This window comes from Palaemon carinicauda, chromosome 19 (assembly GCF_036898095.1).
Source record: "Palaemon carinicauda isolate YSFRI2023 chromosome 19, ASM3689809v2, whole genome shotgun sequence".
In the NCBI taxonomy this organism is placed as follows: domain Eukaryota; kingdom Metazoa; phylum Arthropoda; class Malacostraca; order Decapoda; family Palaemonidae; genus Palaemon; species Palaemon carinicauda.
In genome coordinates this window covers 37,234,232-37,251,742 of record NC_090743.1, presented here as the reverse complement: position 1 = coordinate 37,251,742, position 17,511 = coordinate 37,234,232, and the positions used below count along the sequence as shown (strand labels likewise).

Below are 17,511 nucleotides of genomic sequence, written 5' to 3'. Positions count from 1 at the left end.
ATGTACTGTATATATATATGCATATATATATATAAATATATATATATATATATATATTTATATATATATATATTTATATATATATATATATATATATATATATATATATATATATATATATATATATATATATATATATATATACTGTATATATACACACACTACAATAAATACCGCAGTTTTGAATCCGCTGCAGGACAAAAACCTCAGACATGTCTTTATTGATTGGTGAGGTTTGGCCAGTTTTCATCACCACGATGGCCACTGTGGATTGGTGGTGGTGGGAAACTTTAATCTGGTCGCTCACAGCAAACCAACCTAGTATGAATGGCCCTGGCTAGTACAGCTTTTCTGACCGTGGAGATACGCAAAACCTTTCACCACGTTAAGGGGTCCCCACTCGGTATGTATGTGATTTGGTTTGTGCATATTAGCATCATAGTGAAATACAGTTTGTCTTACAAAAATTTTAGAAACTGTATCAGAAATTAAAACTGCTATTACGTTACCCTATTTATTTTGTTTTTCATTCGAAAATAACAAATATATATATATATATATATATATATATATATATATATATATATATATATATATAAAATTGCGGTTTTTTTTTCTAACACTGAATTTCTTGCAATGCTAAAACAAAATAGAATATATTTTAATTTCTTTTTATTGATTGTTCCTTTTTATGGGTATTTTTCCCATCGTCCTTCTGAGCTATGTTCTTAAACTTATTGTTTATTTCCCTATTTCCTTTCCTCACTGGGCTATTTTCCCTGTTGGAGTCCTTGGGCTTATAGCATCCTGCTTTTGCAACTAGGGTTGTTGTAGCTTAACAAATGATAATAATAATAATAATAATAATAATAATAATAATAATAATAATAAATGACCATTGCCCCCCTTATCCCCATTAATAAATTTTCAGTCCGTAATTGGAGTATCACTTCAATAACCCTTTTGGTATTTAACCAAACAAAGTATTGTCGCTATTTCCAAAGGCTTTATGATTAACTGTAATGGGATATATCCTGTTACTATTGAAATTTTCCCTTCATGTAATTGCAATTTTCATTTGTCTGTTTTTTCAGATGAAAAATGTTCGGTCGATTTTGTTCACTGACCTAATTAGTTAGAATGGGTGACCTTGCTTCCTTTCCTCACTGGGCTATTTTTCCCTGTTGGAGCCCTTGAACTTATAGCATCCTGCTTTTCCAGCCCGGGTTGTAGTTTGGCTAAGAATAATGATAATTTCCTTTCCTCAATGGGCTATTTTTTCCTTGTTGGAGCCCTTAGGCTTATAGCATCTTGTTTTTCCAGCCAGGGTTGTACCTTGGCTAATGATAATGATAATTTCCTTTCCTCACTTTGGCCCACTGGACTATTTTCCCCTGTTGGAGCCCTTGGGTTGTAGATTCATGCTTTTCCAGCTAGGGTTGTACCTTGGGTAATTATAATGATAATTTCCTTTCCTCACTGGGCTATTTTCCCCTGTTGGAGCCCTTGGGTTTATAGCATCCTGATTTCCAGCCAGGGTTGTAGCTTGACTAATAATATTGATAATTGTCTTTCCTCACTGGGCTATTTTCCCCTGTTGGAGCCCTATGGTTTATAGAATCCTGCTTTTCCAGCTAGGGTTGTACCTTGGGTAATGATAATGATAATTTCCTTTCCTCACTGGGCTATTTTCCCCTGTTGGAGCCCTTGGATTTATAGAATCCTACTATTCCAGCCAGGGTTGTAGCTTAACTAATAATAATGATAATTATTCCTTTTGGAGCCCTTGGGCTTATAGCATCCTGGTTTTTTTTCCAGCCAGGAAATAATAATAATAATAATTTCCTTTCCTTACTAGACTATTTTTCCCTGTTTGAACCCTTGGGTTTATATCATCTTGCTTTTCCAGCCAGGGTTGTAGCCTGGCAAATAATAATGATAATTTTTTCTCCTTACTGGGCTATTTTCTCTGTTGGAGCCCTTGGACTTATAGCATCCTGCTTTCCAGCCAGGGTTGTAGCTTGTTTAGTAATAGTGATAATTTCTTTTCCTCACTGGGCTATTTTCCCTGTTGGAGCCTTTTAGTTTATATCATCTTGCTTTTCCAAGTAGGGTTGTAGCTTAGCTATAAAAAATAATAATAATAATAATAATAATAATAATAATAATAATAATAATAATAATAATAATAATAATAATAATATTAAAAAAATGTGAAAAATATTCTTGAATAACTCTCGTAACTATAAAAGTAATGAAATATTTCTCTTCTCCCGTAATTATTTTTAATGTGTTTAATGCAATGCATTACAGTTTGCAAGTTAACTATTATCCTGATCATAATTTCCTGTTAGAGGTATTTCGATTCAAACGGACATTTTTACCAAAAAATGTGTTTCTCGGATGTTTTTACTGAAAAACATTCCGAGACATTTCTATTTAATTTCATGATTAACATACGCACATTCATGAGAATGTGAATGTTATAATGAATGTTAAATAATATGATGTTGCTGGAAGGTGTAGATTAAATACGCGTGTTCAAATACTTCTTTAGTACTGAATAAATTGTTTTAAAGAAAATTATAATATGAAAGATATTAAAGAATTAGCAATTATGGATAAAACTATGATGTACTAGAAATGCATAAAAGATAACATTTGACTATTATATTCGCAATAAAGTTTTTATTTTTCCCATTAAGGAAGGCTTTGAATTATATTTTTGCACTTGCCGTGCAAAAAAGAATTTTCATATCATCATTCTATGCTGTATTTTATCATTGTTAATATCGGCCATTATTATTGTTATTATTATTATTATTATTATTATTATTATTATTATTATTGTTAAAAGCTAGACTGTAACCTTAGTTGGAAAAGCAAGATGCTATAAGCCCAGGGGCTCCAACAAGGGAAAATAGCCCAGTGAGGAAAGGAAACAATGAAATAAATAAATTACAGGAGAAGAATAAACTATTAAAATAAAATATTTCAAGAACAGTAAAACTATGAAAACTTAAAAAAAAACCAAGAGGAAGAGTTATTATTATTATTATTATTATTATTATTATTATTATTATTATTAAAAGCTAGACCAAAACTCTAGTTGGAAAAGCAAGATGCTAAAAGCTCAAGTCCAACAAGGAAAAAATAGCCCATTGAGGAAAGGAAACAATGAAATAGATAAACTACAAGAGAAGAATAAACAATCAAAATAAGATATTTCAAGAACAGTAACAACATTGAATTAGATCTCTCACATAGAAATTATAAAAACTAAGAAAAAACAAGAGGAAGAAATTATTATTATTATTATTATTATTATTATTATTATTATTATTATTATTATTATTATTATTATTATTATTATTACTACTACAATCTAAGCTACAATCTTAGTTCTAAAAGCAAGATGCTATAAGTCCAAGGGCTCCGACAGGGAAGAATAGCCCATTGAAGAAAGGAAGCAATTAGATAAATAAGCTACCAGAGAAGAATAAACAATCAAAATAAAATGTTTCAAGAACAGTAACAACATTAAGTTAGATCCGTCAAATATAAACAATAAAAACTTAAAAAGAAAAAAAAACAAGAGGAAGAGAAATAAGGTAGAACAGCTTGTTTTTCATCCATTTTAATTCAGACCAGAAATGGTAAGTTCACTGTATTTAAGCAATTTTATATAATTTTATTATTTCTCTTGCAGTGGCTTTAATATTTTTTTATCTCCCTTGCATAACAAAGAGCAAGTATATGAATATCTATATACAGTATATATATATATATATATATATATATATATATATATATATATATATATATATATATATATATATATATATATATATATGTGTGTGTGTGTGTGGGTGTGTATACATACATATATATATATATATATATATATATATATATATATATATATATATATATATATATATATATATATATATATATATATATATATATATATATATATATATATATATATATATATATATATATATATATATATATATATATATATATATATCCGGTCACGCCCAGCGGTATTGCCAGACGTATAAATTTGCTCTCTCCCCGTTCCTAACCCGGTGAGAGGGTTGCGTGCGTGTGTGCGAATCTATCTAAATATTTAGCTCCCTTTTTTGACGGGTCGCGTACACTAGTAAATAATAGCGGTCATAAAATAATCATAGTTTCAACTGCATCAAAGACGAAATATCATCCAACCTCTACCATGTTTGAAGTTCCGTGGAGGACTGCGTTTTTCTTTTTTTTCTTTTTCTACTTATCCTTCGGGAATTGGCGTCGGTAACTTAAAAACGCCCTCGTCTTAAATTCCCTTTGCAGTCGGCAGTAAAGACGGGAGTAATGTCTCGAGACTCGCTCCTCGCTGAAAATATCAAATGTTAAAAACGACGCTAAAGGTCTGGGTCCAGCTTTTCAGGTCATTTAGCTTTTTTTGCGGACATGTTCATATCTCTGGCCTTTGACGTTATTCAGTTTCAGAGGCCGTTGGTTCAGCATTCGTCTTTGAGTGGTTACGTAATTTCAAGGAATCTGATAAAAGAAATTTCCAACTGCAGAACTTCATATGTTTAGGTGAAATAGTTTCGAATTTGCTTGTAGGAAAAAAAAATATCTCGGAAATTTTCCGTTTCCGAAAGTTTTGAGGAACGATTTTCTTTAGATACGTGTATCTCGGCTCCTCATTGGTCAGTGTGTCTGGTACGTCTATCTCGGTTTCTCATTGGTTAGCATGTTACGTGATTGTTGCTAGGTACTGCTAGATGATTTAATAATGAGTATTTATGTTTATTAAATTTATCTCGTATTGATACTTACGTAGCATCGTGTAACTCATCAAGTGTTACCACTAGGTAATAAACTGTATTGCTCCAAAGTAATACGTCATCAAATGTATCTTTATTTAAATTTATACGTCCGGAATTTTTTACCAAATAAGAAGAATTCGTGTGACAAGAAACAATGATTTAAAATGTCTAAATATTACAGTATTGTAATTTAACTATATCATTGATCTCTATATATAATAATTAATGATACCAACTACATTGTTACTCTAAGGATAGTTTGACATTATCTTAGTTCCTAGACACATAAAGCTTTTAGGGCCACTCATGAATGGCACAGTCAAGGGACAGTGACATTGCCCTAGCTAGCAGGACAATGCCTTAGACATATTGACTGTAATTATATACATACCAGCGTCCAAGTCCCCCCTCTCCACCAAACCTAGGACCAGGGAGGGCCAGGCAATGGCTGCCGATGACTTAGCAAGTAGACCTATATGCTCCTCCAAATTCCCCTATCCTTCGCGTAAAGGGATGTTAAGGTTGCAGACACTACAAGGATTCGAACGCTAGACAGGGAGGTTTCCACTTACCATTGAAGCACCACTTTTATTATTATTATTATTATTATTATTATTATTATTATTATTATTATTAGCTAAGCTACAACCCTAGTTGGAAAAGCGAGATGCTAGCCCAAGGGCTCCAACAGGGAAAAATAGCCTAGTGAGGAAAGGAAATAAGGAAATAAATAAACTATATTAAAACACTAAATACCCTCAAATGTAATTTATCTTTTTTTTTTTTAAATTCCATAAAGTCATATCATTTTGATACCAATATTAGACCGGATATGATTAATTTCATATCTCCCGCGTTCTGCTATGTACATTGAAAAGTTATTGAAAGCATTTTGGGAGGCTTTATTAAATCGGTTATTAACTTCACATGTGGAACCAATAATAGGTTATTTCTGTAGTATAAAGGGAGAGAGAGAGAGAGAGAGAGAGAGAGAGAGAGAGAGAGAGAGAGAGAGAGAGAGAGAGAGAGAGAGAGAGAGAGAGAAAATTGTATGGTACATATCTGTGGGTGAACTGTATTTGGTGTCTAGACATTTGAATCATGTTTGTGTTTAGCCGCTCATACACACACACACACGTGTGTATACCTATGTATGCATACTGTGTATTCATACATACATACATATACCAAGGCACTTCCCCTAATTTTGGGGGGTAGCCGACATCAACAAAGAAACAAAACAAAAAGGGGACCTCTACTCTCTACGTTCCTCCCAGCCTGACAAGGGACTCAACCGAGTTCAGCTGGTACTGCTAGGGTGCCACAGCCCACCCTCCCCCGTTATCCACCACAGATGAAGCTTCATAATGCTGAATCCCCTACTGCTGCTACCTCCGCGGTCATCTAAGGCACCGGAGGAAGCAGCAGGGCCTACCGGAACTGCGTCACAATCGCTCGCCATTCATTCCTATTTCTAGCACGATCTCTTGCCTCTCTCACATCTATCCTCCTTTCACCCAGAGCTTTCTCCACTCCATCCATCCACCCAAACCTTGGCCTTCCTCTTGTACTTTTCCCATCAACTCTTGCATTCACCACCTTCTTTAGCAGACAGCCATTTTCCATTCTCTCAACATGGCCAATCCACCTCAACACATTCATATCCACTCTAGCTGCTTACTCATTTCTTACACCCGTTCTCACCCTCACCACTTCGTTCCTAACCCTATCTACTCGAGATACACCAGCCATACTCCTTAGACACTTCATCTCAAACACATTCAATATCTGTCTCTCCGTTACTTTCATTCCCCACAACTCCGATCCATACATCACAGTTGGTACAATCACTTTCTCATACAGAACTCTCTTTACATTCATGTCCAACCCTCTATTTTTTACCATTCCCTTAACTGCCCCCAACACTTTGCAACCTTCATTCACTCTCTGACGTACATCTGCTTCCACTCCACCATTTGCTGCAACAAAAGACCCCAAGTACTTAAACTGATCCACCTCCTCAAGTAACTCTCCATTCAACATGACATTCAACCTTGCACCACCTTCCCTTCTCGCACATCTTACTCTTACCCACATTAACTCTCAGCTTCCTTCTCTCACACACCCTTCCAAATTCTGTCACTAGTCGGTCAAGCTTCTCTTCTGTGTCTGCAACCAGTACAGTATCATCCGCAAACAACAACTGATTTACCTCCCATTCATGGTCATTCTCGTCTACCAGTTTTAATCCTCGTCCAAGCACTCGAGCATTCACCTCTCTCACCACTCCATCAACATACAAGTTAAACAACCACCGCGACATCACACATCCCTGTCTCAGCCCCGCTCTCATCGGAAACCAATCTCTCACTTCATTTCCTATTCTAACACATGCTTTACTACCCTTGTAGAAACTTTTCACTGCTTGCAACAACCTTCCACCAACTCCATATAACCTCATTACGTTCCACATTGCTTCCCTATCAACTCTATCATACGCTTTCTCCAGATCCATAAACGCAACATACACCTCCTTACCTTTTGCTAAATATTTCTCGCATATCTGCCTAACTGTAAAAATCTGATTCATACAACCCCTACCTCTTCTAAAACCATCTAAGATTGCATTCTGTTTTATCCTTAATCCTATTAATCATTACTCTACCATACACTTTTCCAACTACACTCAACAAACTAATACCTCTTGCCTCTTGAATTACAACACTCATGTACATCTCCCTTACCCTTATATAGTGGTACAATACATGCACAAACCCAATCTACTGGTACCATTGACAACACAAAACACATTAAACAATCTCACCAACCATTCAAGTACAGTCGCACCCCCTTCCTTCAACATCTCAGCTCTCACACCATCCATACCAGATGCTTTTCCTACTCTCGTATTCATATATATATATATATATATATATATATATATATATATATATATATATATATATATATATATATATATATATATATCTTTTGCGCCTATTGACGCAAAGGGCCTTGTTTAGATTTCGCCAGTCGTCTCTGTCTTGAGCTTTTAAATCAAAACTTCTCCATGCACCATCTCTTACTTCACGCTTCATAGTCCTCAGCCATGTAGATCTGGGTCTTCCAAATCTTTAGTGCCTTGTGGAGCCCAGTTGAAAGTTTGGTGAAGCAATCTCTGCGCCTCACCATGATCTCATCCACATATGGCACTCGAGTAATTTCTCTTATAGTTTCATTTATAATAATCTCCTAGCATTTCATTCCCAATATCCCTCTGAGGGCTTTGTTCTCAAATCTACAAAATCTGTAGGATATTGTTTCTTTGTCATAATACCACGACTCCTGTCCATACAGTAACACCGATCTCACTAAACTAATATATATATATATATATATATATATATATATATATATATATATATATATATATATATATATATATATATATATATATATATATATATATATAGCCTGTTTTTTATGTGTAATTTCAGGCGATTTGATTTCCAAATTTTATTTGATCTATATAAAATGTGTGTGTACCATTTTGTTAACTGCAATGACCTCTTTACTTCCCCTTACGGAAAAGTTTATCACTACTATGCCGAGTGAGAAACAAATGAAAACGCTTCCATCGTACGTGGCTGTGAAACTTAGAAACCGGAAAGCTGTCTGTTTTCTATCACAAAAATTCCGGATATGAGAACAAAGCAAAGATGTTTCTTTCTCTGTCGATGGAGATCAAATATATGTCTTTCGTCTTTCGCTGTTTTCTTTCGATCTTGTTGCTCTGTCTCGTACCAGAGCAGTAGGCCTACCATGAAATTTCATTACAAACATATATAGGAAATGGCATGAAACATGCGTGTTTCGAGTTCATTCTATTTCATAGAGTAACATTCAATCATATTTTCTCAAACAATAATTATTTAAACCCAAAATTCAACGGAAGACTGAAAATATTCTAAATTTAAACTGTATCTGTCTTTTATTAGCATCCACAAAAAAAAAAAATGAGTTAAATTATGCCCAAGAGAACTTTATGTAATTTTATTTAGTAGCCCTCCTTTTTATGTAGCCCACATATAATTTATAGTTCAAATAATATATATTAACCAGATAATCTTGTTTCATAAGAAAGTGGAAGTATATTACTTTTGTAGATATTTGCGGTAAATCAATTGTTTTAATAATAATGTTATTTTCTGTGATATTTTTTTTCTCTTTTAGTGCCAAGAAGACATAGACCTACATGACGATAGTGCTGAAAACAGTTGATTGAATTCATACTACTGTTCCTATAGTCCTCCTTTGCGTATTTTAATTTATTTCATAAATAGCAAGTGTAGCCTACAATGATTATGACCCTTATGGATTAGTGAAACGAGAATATTGAGGTTACATTTCTATACTTAGTGGTATTGTTCTATTAGGCCTATAAAAACAATACAGCTGCCATTCTAAGAACGGACTGGTGTGGCCTAAAGGAGGCTGCCTGTCAGAGTGTGCCATGAAATTTAAGCTGTATGAGGTAGTAGGTTGGCCAAGGCACCAGCCGCCCGTTGAAATACTACCGCCAGAGAGTTATGGGGTCCTTTGACTGGCCAGACAGTACTACGTTGGATCCTTCTCTTTGGTTACGGTTCTTTCTCTTTGCCTACACATACGCCGAATAGTCTGGCCTATTCTTAACAGATTCTCCTCTGTCCTCACACACCTGACAACACTGAGGTTACTAAACAATTCTTCTTCGCTCAAGGGGTTAACTACTGCACTGTATTTGTTCTGTGGCTACTTTCCTCTTAGTAAGGGTAGAAGAGACTCTTTAGCTATGGTAAGCAGCTCTTCTAGGAGAAGGACACTCCAAAATCAAACCATTGTTTTCTAGTCTTGGGTAGTGCCATAGCCTCTGTACCATGGTCTTCCACTGTCTTGGGTTAGAGTTCTCTTGCTTGAGGGTACAATCAGGCACACTATTCTATTTAATTTCTCTTCCTCTTGTTTTGTTAAAGTTTTCATAGTTTATATAGGAAATATTTATTTTAATGTTACTCTTCTTAAAATATTTTATTTTTCCTTCTTTCCTTTCCTTACTGGGCTATTTTCCCTGTTGGGGCCCCTGGGCTTATAGCATTTTGCTTTTCCAGCTAGGGTTGTAGCTTAGCAAATAATAATAATAATAATAATACTTTGTACCTTTCTTCCGTATATAATTTGGATATATAGTTAAATGTATAGGACTTTCTTGTTATGGTAATTATATGATCGTAAATTTCATGATAATAGTTTCACAATTAGGATGGCAGGACACAAAACACAAATAATGAGAGAGAGAGAGAGAGAGAGAGAGAGAGAGAGAGAGAGAGAGAGAGAGAGAGAGAGAGAGAGAGAGAGAGAGAGAGAGAGAGAGAATTTCCTTTTCCTATATACATATTAATAATATCTACATATCTTTTAATTTATTGTTTTACATGGCCTTTAGGTATGCTGTTTTATCAAACATCAATACGATAATCGTTCTTCAAGGCCTTTTTCATGGTACTATCTTGTTTATGAAGTACTGTACCACCCGGGTTCTTTAACAACTCCCCCCCCCCAGTATTACCATATCCACGTCCACAAATCAAGGGAGTAAAATATCTATCTTAACTCAGCGGAAAAAAAGACTGAACAGCGTTATTGTTTCTTTAAGCATATTGTTATTTTACTGATAAGGTGATATCGTATGTTTGCATTACTTAGTTTACAGAATGGAACACAAATAAGGAAGTAGTTTTTTGTTAGGAAATATTGGAATCACTGACGTCACTTATGTCAACAACAGAAATGTTAAGTTTCCTCATGTTGGAGTGCTGGATTAAACCCTTCTGCTGCCTTCGCTGATTGTATTGTCCATGTCACGAGTCCACCAAGGTATCATTATTTTACGTTGATCGTGGTATATTTGGCCTTTTCAAAGATATATTAAGTAATTCCGGACTATTTAACACATACGAGTCCAAGCACACTTAAGCAAATAAATGATAGGGTAGGCCTACAATTTGTTAATTTTAGGAAGTTGTGTGGCATGAGATGGCTATTAATATTATGATGCCTGAAGTCAGTTATATATGATTCACTTATTTTTCAACTGGTTATCCTGTTTTATGTATTTGTTTTGTTGGTGTAATTTACACTTGTATTTCCTCTGCTCCCTTGATCTGGAATCCCGGTTGGAAACAGGTTTTATGAAAGGGAAATTTATAAATCCTTATTTTTCAATTTAAGAAGAAAATATAATAAACTATATTTCACAAAGGAAACAAACTTGGTGGATACGACCTATTCCAAGGTTCTCCACCTAACCTATCCTAAGATGCCTTCCCCTTACTTAACCCAGCAGGAGGTGTATGCCCACTCCCCTATGATGCCAGGTGAAATTGGGTAATTTTGTATATTATTCCATGGTGTGACTACGCACAAGAAATATATGATTTCCTATAGCAAATAACGAGATTTAACCGATTATGATGACTGTGGGATCCGTGTGTACGATATGTTTTCCCGCGCATTTATAAAGACGTGCGGAGCCTGTTGCAGGCACTTGTAATCTGGGTATCTGATTAATAAACAATGAATCGTCATCGACTCTTCTTCTTCGACCCCAAGATGGCGCAGTGAGATATGAACCTACGCCTGTGGAGCGTAGATCAGGATGGCACCACCTATTAGACCTCGTCTTGCAACGCCCTCCAGGAGGGCCATCGCAACTCCGTCACTTCGTCAGGCCCGCGACACCATTATGTCCCAGCAACGAGCTATCACTGCACTGCAAACCCAGGTGGCTAACCTGCCGGTAGCCGGAGTGCCACGGGTGTCCAATGCTTCAGCTCCTGAGAAGTGTGATGTGGAAATGTCTTCAGCGGCGTTCAGGACATGGAGGCGGTCTATGGAGTGCTGGATTCACCTGAACAGGTGGCCTAGTTTGGAGGCCGTCATGCACATCCGTCTTCTGTGTGTGCCAGCTCTACAGAGAGCTTTAGATGCAAAGTTCTCAGCGGCCCAATGGTCATGTGTGAGCCCCAAGGAGGCATTAGATAGCGTTGAAAAGCTAGTACTACGGTCATCCAACCAAGCAGTGTCATGGAGCGAATTCTTTAATGATGTTCAGGCCACGGATGAGCCTATCAATGTGTATTTTCAAAGGTGTTCTCAGTTAGCTCCAGATTGCAAGTTCGAGTGCCCACAGTGTAATTCCGATCTGTCTGAATATATGCTATTGCGTAAAGTGATGGTAGGGTTGAATAATTTAGTGCTTAAAAGAGAAATTTTTCAAAGTTATCATAGGTATGATAGCGTAGACGCCCTCAGGGCACAGTGCATAGCATTTGAAGCTGCGGTTAGGGATGTAGGTGAGAGCGGGAAAATTTCCCGCCAAATTGCAAGTTATCCGCCAGTCGAGGCAGCCAATGTCACGGAGGAGGGGGAGTGTGCAGCCGCCACTATCCACCATGCTGTGCATCGTACGCCGCCAACGAGGTGCGGCAACTGTGGCAGTTCGCACTCTGATAAGAATTCGTGTTTGGCCAAAGGTGTTACTTGTTATAATTGCCAGAAAGTGGGGCATTTGAAGAAATGCTGTAGGGGCAAACGTAAGGTCCTGCCAGAAGTATCTAGTGCTGTAGTGATTGCATCTACCGCCGTTGCGGGACAACCGTTATTAAATGTATCAGTGTCAGTGCCGGGGGGGAGGGAGTGTGTACCCACCACCGCCGTTGCCGATACGGGGGCCCAGGTTTGCGTCGCTGGCAGCGAGCTGTTGCAGCTGCTGCACCTCGACCCCGCGAAAGTTGAAAAGCAGCAGACGCTGAGAGATGTTGCAGGCATTCGTTTGAAGTGTTTAGGGGCAACTAAGTGTTGTGTATCATTAAATGGTCGATCCTCTATGCAGGAGATTTTCTTCGTGAATTCTGCAACAAATTTATACTTGTTATTGTCAATGTGTAAAGAGTTGGGTCTAGTCCCAGCTACGTTCCCCTATCATCTCGCCAGTGTTGCCACCGTTGATACAGTAGAGGAGGTGGATCTCTCACGTCCGACAGTGTTACCATTCCCCCCGCTGGAAGAAAACGTTCCCTTACTTCAAGATTGGCTACTCCAACGTTTTTCGGCGACAACCTTCAACACCTCCAAGTCACCCCTCCCAGTTATGGAGGGCCCACCCCACCGCATCCACCTCGTCACCGGGGCCATACCCTATGCTTGCCACACACCTGCAGCGGTCCCAAAGCACTGGGAAGATGAAGTCAAGGCTCAGCTGGAGGAGGACGTACGTAGGGGCATCATCCAGCCAGTACCACCGGGGGAGGCCACAGAGTGGTGCGCCAGAATGGTAGTAGTGGCCAAAAAGGATGGCCACCCGAGGAGGACAGTGGATTATCAGCGCTTAAATGCATGTTGCAAGAGGGAAACGCACCATACACCAGCACCCTTTGATATAGTATCTGGTGTACCTGTTCGAAGCTATAAGACTGTTGCAGATGCGTTCTGGGGTTTCCACCAGGTGGAGTTGGATGAGGACAGCCGAAGACTGACAACTTTCATAACCCCAGGGGGCAGGTACCAGTATCGTCGCACCCCGACGGGCCACTGTGCAGCTTCCGATGCCTACACTCGACGGTTTGATGACGCAATTATGGATATTCCTCGCAAGTACAAGTGTGTAGACGACACCCTTCTGCATGACATAAGTGTTGAGGGAGCCTTTTGGCACACCTTTGATTTTCTGGCTACCTGCGCGAAGAAAGGCATTACCCTAAAACCAGAAAAGTTCTCATTTTGCAGGAGAGAGGCTACCTTTGTTGGTTTTCACCTGGGGTGGGACTCGTATGAGCCTACAAGTGAAAGGTTGGCTGCCATAAGAGACTTTCCCATGCCAGCCCAACCATCAGTTACGGATATCAGATCCTGGTATGGTTTCGTCAACATGCTGGCACCCTTTTTGGCCACCGCGCCCCTCATGGAGCCCTTCCGGGAACTACTGAAGAAATCTACAGGAAAGAAGGTATATTGGGACGAAAAACTGCAACACAAGTTCCGACAGGCTCAAGATATTATTTGTCGGCTGGCAAAGGATGGACTACGGTATTACGACAAGACTAGGCCTACAGCAGTAATCACAGATTGGAGTAGGGAAGGTATAGGTTTCGTTGTCCTGCAACAGTACTGTGGTTGTACCTCCCTAGAGACCCCTTTTTGTTGCAAAGGGGGTTGGCGGCTGGCTCTGTGTGGGAGTCGTCACCTGTCTGCTGCCGAATCCGGATACGCAGCAGTGGAAGGAGAAGCTTTGGCAGTGGCCTGGTGTCTACGGAAAGCAAGATTGTTTCTGTTGGGATGCCCCTCCCTCATTATCGTAACAGACCACCGTCCACTAGTGAAGCTTTTGGGGGATAGGGCCCTCACAGATGTGGTGAACCCAAGGCTATTCCGCCTTAAAGAAAAGACTCTGCAATATAAGTTCACAATAAAGTACCTGCCAGGAAAGTGGAATTCAGCAGCCGATTTTCTATCTCGGTACCCCTCCCTAATGGCAGTCCCAGATAAGGAGGACACCATACAAGAAGAAGATATCTCCGCGGCGGGTAGCAGCAGCAACAGTAGCTGTATTGAGCCAAGATGACGGTATTACAATGGACGAAGAGATGGTCATGGACGCAGCAAATAATGATCCCGTATACCAGCTGTTGCTTGCAAGAGTCCGTGCTGGGGACTGGCCTAAGCAAAAATCCCAAGAACTACAGTGTCTTCGACCCTTCTACAGCGTAAGGGACAGGTTGGCTGCTGCACAAAGTATGGTGACATATACCCATGAGGAGGGGGCAGTGAGATTAGTGGTACCTGACTCATTACGCAATAAAGTAGCAAGGAACCTGCATGCCAGCCATCAAGGGCTAGATTCGATGTTACGTCGTGCAAGAGCAACCGTGTATTGGCCTGGAATAGCAGGCGACCTGGAACAATGCCGAGCTTCCTGTGATGTCTGCAACCTGCACACGCCCTCTTCACCGCCAGAAGTCATGATTGTTACCCCTCCCCCTGAGTACCCCTTCCAGCAGACGGTGGCTGATCTCTTTCAACTCGAAGGACAAGTTTATTTGGCCTACGCTGACAGACTGACGGGTTGGCTAGAAATAGCGCATTTCCCCAAGGGAACTGGTTCCAACAAAATTATAGCGAAACTACGTGGCTACTTTTCCAGGTGGGGGGCTCCCGAGCAACTCTCCACTGATGGAGGCACTAACTTGGCTAGTGAGGAGATGATGGACTTTCTTAAGAAATGGAGGGTTACTGTCCGCCTTTCATCTGCTCATTATCCGCAGTCAAATGGGAGGGCAGAGGCTGCTGTGAAATCCGCCAAAAGAATCATCCGCTCGAACACGGGGGCCAACGGTAGTTTGGACAACGACAGGTGCACACAGGCAATGCTGCAATACCTGAATACGCCCTTGAGAGAGATAGGCAAGTCACCAGCTCAACTAGCAACAGGAAGAGCACTTCGTGATGGTGTTCCTACAGCAAGACAGCAGTATAAGGTAGATCGCCACTGGAGAAGAACCCTTCGACAGCGGGAAATATTGATGGCATCGTCTAGTGACAGATTTCCCCAATCACCAAGACAACGCTCTTGCAACATGACTCCATTGCATGAGGGCACCCAGGTTAGGATTCAAGATCCCGGGACTAAAAGGTGGGACAGATCAGGTGTCATCATCTCCCACCACCCATACCGGCAGTACACAGTAAGGCTTGACGGGAGTGGAAGGTTATCATTGCGCAACAGAAAACATTTAAAGGGACAGATAGCTTGTCCCACGCCCAGCCCACCGTCTGACCCAACCCCTAGCACCACACCAGCTGACAGCAGCAGTGAGAGCCCGCCCAGGTCTAGCTCCCCCACACCCAGTCTACCCCGTGCTACGAGACCGCAACGCTCCAGGAAAGAACCTGGCTGGCTCACTGAATTTGTTAAATAATATGTAATTGTCATTGCTTTTGTGTACTGCCAGCCTATAAATAGATGATTTCCTTGTCCACGTGTTATTATGGATTTTTTTTTTTTTTTTAAAGAATTATTGAAAATTCATGCTATACTATACATTTGATAGTGTTGCTCACATTGCTTTGTTCTGTGAATGTTTTAATTTTTTCTTGTATGGCTATGTTTGCAGTATGCAGTTGATCCATTTCTATTATGCCAATTCGACCCATTTTTATTAAGCGATTATTGATTTATTTACTCTGATTATTTTTGTGTAGCTAGATGCTACATTGTGCATCCTATCTGTTTTGTTACTGATTTACCCCATTTGATAATTATCAGATTGCAGTGTAATTGTTGTAATTATTACATGTCAATCTTGGAGGGGCATGTGGGATCCGTGTGTACGATATGTTTTCCCGCGCATTTATAAAGACGTGCGGAGCCTGTTGCAGGCACTTGTAATCTGGGTATCTGATTAATAAACAATGAATCGTCATCGACTCTTCTTCTTCGACCCCAAGAATGACCATTTCAATCGCAAACAAACAGATCAACCAATTCGGTTAGTTATAAGTTGACGAATTGGTTGATGTTATTACGGATGAAATGAATGAGGAAACCAGTTAAATCACGATATCTACTATAGGAAATCATATATTTCCTGTACGAAATCACACAATGAAATACAATACAAATGAACCATATAAACATTAACACTTGGACATATATACTGAGTTAAAATATATAAACAACATATGTAGGGGACGATAACATTAGCAACGTTACCAATGGTTGACAGAACTACCAACGGTGACGAATGGTACACAGTGTTACCAACGGCACGATGTCATTACTAGAGGTAGAAATAAATTTTTCCATACGTAAACTAAATAATACTTCCATAAAACTATTACACAATAAATAAAGAGTACCAAAAGGCCACAGAACCTAACCAACCCACCTAACCTTGCCTAGAAGTACCCCGGTCACAAAACACATATAATAAGAATGGGGGAATGACTTACCTTGATACACAGTACTACCAACGGTGACGAATGGTACACAGAACTACCAACGACACGATGGCATTACTAGTGCTAGAACTGCTAAATATCTCCTCAGATATATTCAATAATTTTCAATATTTAACTTAGCCGGTGATTATAATAGCTGCAGCTCTGCTGCTCGACAGAAAACTCTACGGAAAAAATCCGCCAGCGATCGCTATGCAGGTAGGGGGTGTACTTCAACAGCGCCATCTGTCGTCCAGATACCCAGTACTCATTGTAAACAAAGAACTCAATTTTCTCTCTGTCGTGCTACCGGCAAGACCTATGAATTCGCTGTTGCTAACTGGATTTGTTTTCACAACTATTTGGTGAAGTACACTATTCTAGTTTTGAGCTTTCGCTGTGCAGGCTTTCTCTTCAATAAATCCTTGCATTCTTTTTTTTGATTACGGATTATTTGTTGATGACTTTGGATAGTTTTTGAATTCCCCTTTGACCAATTCAAAATGGCTGACCCTTCTCAAGTCCCAAAATTCAGGAAGTGTAATGCTAGGGACTGTTCAAGGCGTCTTCCGAAGGTCTCTATCGATCCTCACACTGTTTGTTCCAATTGTCGGGATAAAACCTGTCAATTGGAAGA

At 39.0% G+C, this 17,511-nt stretch overlaps 1 long non-coding RNA gene across 3 annotated transcripts in view; it reads left to right on the top strand.

The window, feature by feature from the left end:
* Positions 1 to 10,664: 10,664 nt before the first annotated feature.
* LOC137658574 (uncharacterized) overlaps positions 10,665 to 17,511 on the top strand; it is a 139,214-nt gene continuing 132,367 nt past the window's right edge. For all 3 annotated transcript variants that reach the window (XR_011047377.1, XR_011047378.1, XR_011047376.1), the window contains exon 1: positions 10,665 to 10,754. This is a non-coding gene — a long non-coding RNA (uncharacterized lncRNA). The remainder of the gene's footprint in view (positions 10,755 to 17,511) is intronic.